The sequence below is a fragment of the Penaeus chinensis genome, chromosome 9 (genome assembly GCF_019202785.1).
Source record: "Penaeus chinensis breed Huanghai No. 1 chromosome 9, ASM1920278v2, whole genome shotgun sequence".
Classification (NCBI taxonomy): domain Eukaryota; kingdom Metazoa; phylum Arthropoda; class Malacostraca; order Decapoda; family Penaeidae; genus Penaeus; species Penaeus chinensis.
In genome coordinates, this window is record NC_061827.1 from 30335130 (window position 1) to 30340129 (window position 5000).

The following is a 5000-nucleotide window of genomic DNA, read 5'->3' on the forward strand; positions in this document are numbered from 1 at the left end:
CATCAAACAAAATTATTTTCAACACCTTTATTTGTCACCTGAGAATGTGTAACAAAGTCCATGCTCATCTACACTATTTACATCTCAAATACGCAAAATACTAAAATATAATAATCAACAATTACTTTACATCATATAATAATTAAATCCTACATTCATTACAAACAACTCCCATTGTATAATAAATAATAAAAAAATATCTCTGTCATTGTTGCATATGTGTGTAATATGATACAAGTAATTCTGTCTGGCTATTAAAACTGATTTTATACATCTTAATCTGCCAATGAAACCTACATTAATAAAAAATGACAAACACAACACTATAATAGACAAAGATTTTTACCAGTGATTGCAACCAACTCCCATGTAAAACTGACATTTTCAGTATGGTTCTAAGGTACAAGTTACCATGAATAACATCTAAGACAGGTCAGCAAAGCATGTAAAATTTATACTACTTCCAATTCTGGTCAAAAAAGGAATAAAAAATTCTGAAAGTCACATAAAGATTTGGAAATGAAAGATGACACATGATTAAAACAAAAATGTAAACAAAATGTATTATATTTCTGCGTTTACTTACCTGTAATTATATGATGAATTTTCTCTTATTTCCAACAAATCAGGGACTCCTCCAAAATCATAAGTTCTATACTATAGTGCTTATGATACTACATAAACAAACAGATACATGATGCTTGTTGACAAACAAATGCACTGGGTTAAAGGCTTCGGTAATTGATAATGCAGCATCTAAGCATACAATACTATGGACTTTACTTTATGGATATAAAACACAGCCAACGTTTACAACTATTTTGTGCAAGTGTCATTCAAGTTGAGTAATATTTACCAGTTCTATTATGGTTCATACTATACTAAAGCTACTTTTAGCTGTGCATGGAAAAATCACTCACCTTTTCTTAAAATATATTTTTTTTTTTTGAGGAAGTAAAAATAACATTTGCCAAATGTTTAAATTATTTTTTTCAACTTGCATATGAAACCTGCTAGCTTTGTGACTTGCATTGACCCCTCCTACATATATTTCATCATATCACTTTCATACACTGCAGTATTGTAAAGTCACATATTGTTTACTGAATATATATACACATTTCTGTGCAGAAATACTACTTATAGCCTTTTACATTTACTTAGCATTACACTGATTATCAAATATACCTATTCAAAGCAATGCTACTCAATACTAAATATTCAATGAAATCCTCATTTCACTTTATATGAATACATCAACATTATTACAGTGTGTTCTCTTCACATAATAAATCAACATTATTAATAGAATCCCATCTGCAATACACACAAGGATGATTTCAGTGAAATCAAAGGACAATTTCACAGAGAACACCTGATGAGTGAAAACAACTTACCCAACTGATAACTCTTAAAAGCTGTCACATATATATCTACATCTACTGAATAAGACTCTTCTCCTTAACAATAAAACTTTACATAACAAAATCTGTATCTTTGCCTTAGACCAAGAGGGTTTTTTCACGTAAAACACCTCTTGTGTTTCCTTAGCCAACATTCCTTAACTAAAATGCCAACTAAACAGCACAACACTAGCTAGAAAACCACTTACAAATCCTTGATCCTTTTCCATATCATACCATTAATTTCAAATTTCAAAATATTCTTTACAAGATTCTGCTTATCTAATTTATTACAAGACAATATTTCCTCATGTATGGAGAGTCAGTGATCACCTTATATTGCTCACCTCCTGCATAAGATTGTTTTTATTTGCTTCCAGTACATGAAGGTGTACAAAACAACTGTTTTGGAGGGATCTAGACATTGTTCATATTGCCAGGCTAAGCACCTGGTTGATGAAGATCAAGTGCAAAACATTCCAATCACTCCTGGAATTGATGCTGTGTGTATAGAGGTTGTCACATGAATATGCAACCTTCATAGAAAAAGTTTGCATGTTAGGAAATGAAAACAATATCAGCACTGAATGTTTGCATTCACTCCACAAGCAATACAAGAAAATGCCATCATTATTTTAGATGAAAGTACACCACACTGATGACTTTGTCCTACTATCATATATGAAGAAGAGAAAAAAAATCATTTGCACAGGCAAAAACATGTTTGTAAAACTGCCAATGAATTTAACAATACTAGTATTGCAAAATCTTTTCTGCAAAGGCACAATCTTGTTGGTTCCTGTAACATGCAGACATGATCACAATGGTCTGCTACCCGTTTTTAGGTTGGGAAAATATCATTCCCCATTTTATATTCTGATGCTATAAAAGAACTCTTACTTTTACCAATCTATTCCTCATAATAAGGATGCAGTCAAAATATATTCTCATTGGTTCAAATCAATGGTTATTTTGCCTCAATAATTTCAAATCACAACACATTTCATGCATGGCTAACAACAAAACCTTGTAGAAGGTAACAAAAATGACTAAAAATGGCCTTTAAATCCTTACATACCATGAGCATTTTCATCACAGTTTGAAAAAGATACAATCATTCACACATAAAGCACCATCAAATTTAGACATACAATGTGCACTCACCACCAATGGTACAAATACTTATATATATATATATATATATATATATATATATATATATATATATATAAAAAAGGGAAAATAGTGCCATTTCTACTACTGTGTGTTGGTGACAGTATATGATACTATTTATAAATCATAGACATTAGACCACTTTCTCACAAGTAACTTGCCCTCATACAATAATATATGCATAGTGAGTGAGGACTTGGTACTGACACTAACCCAGGGATTGACAATTAGGGATAAATGACCCTATCTGGGGTAATTCCAGGGTTCCTGAAGGTACTGAGACCCATGCAAATTATAATGGCATGAATACAATTGTCTGCACTGACTAGGAATTAACACTATTTTCAAACAATTTAGGTTTTGCCTATATATGAATAAAACATGTTGGTTTAAAAATTTTATCAATATCATCTTATTAGCTCTTGTTACTGGATAGGTAACAATAAAATCCTACTGTTGGCCTTTGCTCTAAACCTTCACCAAACAGACAAGAACATTGGTGTTCTGTTAAAGTCCCGGTTTTGAAACCAATATAACAAAATCAAACATGACCATACTGAATTACTAACAGGTAAACCATTCAGCCACATGCCTCAAAACTACTTTTCAGAGGACTGTTCCCAAAAGATTCCCTTTTCTATTTTTATCTTTTATTTGAAAATGATGTATATCTTTTTCCGGATTATTCCGCATACTGAATTGGAATTTTGCATAAGGGGGGTGAAAATCTTCTTTTTTCCCCAGTCTTTTTTTCTCAGAAGGCCCATCCTACAGTTTTTTGCTATTTTTCAATCAAAATTTATGTAAGTAGACCACAAAGGCATGGATACAATCAACTGTATTAAATTTTGGAAGTAAATGGTAGTTTTTGAACTGTTGTATGTTACAGAATGACAAAACACTGAAACATTTTGTACATCTACAAAAAATTAAAAGTTATATTACAAAAAAAAAAAAAAAAAGTACTGAGAGGCACTTTCCAATGGAAAATATTTCATTGACATTAGACAAAGACTGTGAGACAAGGGATGTTTTGGATGTGAAAAAATAAATAGTTTCTGAAAATTCAACCGTTAAAGATTTTTCACAGTTGTTAATAATTTTTTTAATTTGGGGCAACCTCTGTTTATGATAAGAAAACTCTGGCCTGCACCTTTCCACTGCTGGTTATTGCAGTAAGATTGGATTATTGGTAAGTGCACATCACAATACACATTATGTATGCCACTGAAGTCTTCCACCATTGCCACCAACATAACCATATAAAAAAGGTTATTATGTTCTGCATGATCATTTTAATGCATGTCTGAGTCATTTTCCTTGCCCTCAAACTTCCCTGATGCCTAATAACCCTTTGTTTTTACCAGCCCATATCCTCCCTGATGGCTATCTAACGCATCCCAAAGTCCAAGTCATGTTAGTGAAAGAATGGGCAATTAGCCATGCTGAGCTCCCTTTTATCTTTGTTCCATTTATTTTTTATTACTTCAACTGGGAAATGAGTATAATCTTGCACAAATGATTAATAATCCTGTCATCCCATGTTGCTTACTCCCCTGTTCGAATATGAAATTATCTGAGATAGGGCCTAATAAGCATAAAGTAGGTTCCTGACACAAACACCAATACACTAAGACCACTAACTCCATTCTGAACCCCCTGACCCTGTCCCCTTAAGTATACACTCCCTAGATTTACAATAAAACTGTGATGACAGAATATGAATACTGGGAACTTTGTATCTGTCACCTATATACTTACTACAAAAAAAGTGACTAAAGTCAAAGCAATGCATGTAACATTTCACAATGCAATTGCAAAAATAATACCAAACCGGTAAAGTCTTTTCTAATCATGCTTTTAACACAACACAAGCATAAGAGTATTAGGTGTATCTACACAAAACAATGATTCAGTTTCTACAGTACAACATCCATACATCAACTATGCCACATACACATTCTGGTTAGGAATGGCAAGCAATTGAAAAAATCTCGTTCCAGTGAGTGTTTAAGGCTCAACACTTTTCTTAAAGTTGCTCACTGAAGACAATAAATATTAGTGAATAAACATTCTGTATACAGTATAGAAATGGAGATGCATTTTGCTTTGAATTGTTATAAACATTTGTTTTGTGCATCCACTGGATATTATACAGAAACACATAGACACTAACAAGCAGGAATACCTATACTACACAAAATATGTACCATGTGTAACTCACACAAATACATCCCAGACATATCACTCTACTGCAGTGCTCGTAGATACAAGCTCTCATTTCCGCAAACTTAAATGTTTCGCGTGTAGTGGACCACTGGCATACCATTAAATGAAAGAAAGTATATACCAATATTCATCTCTTGATGTGACTTCTCATTTTGATAGTAAATATGTAAAAAATAAAATTTCTTGATGTTTTAT

At 32.4% G+C, this 5000-nt stretch overlaps 1 protein-coding gene across 2 annotated transcripts in view; it reads right to left on the reverse strand.

Moving 5' to 3' along the window:
- Nucleotides 1–12: 12 nt before the first annotated feature.
- The window catches only part of LOC125029171 (malonyl-CoA decarboxylase, mitochondrial-like), a 21040-nt gene continuing 16052 nt past the window's right edge, over nucleotides 13–5000 (reverse strand). For both annotated transcript variants that reach the window (XM_047619022.1, XM_047619021.1), the window contains exon 11: nucleotides 13–5000. This exon is cut by the window's right edge and continues 1282 nt beyond it. The gene's annotated coding sequence lies outside the window, so the exon portion shown is untranslated.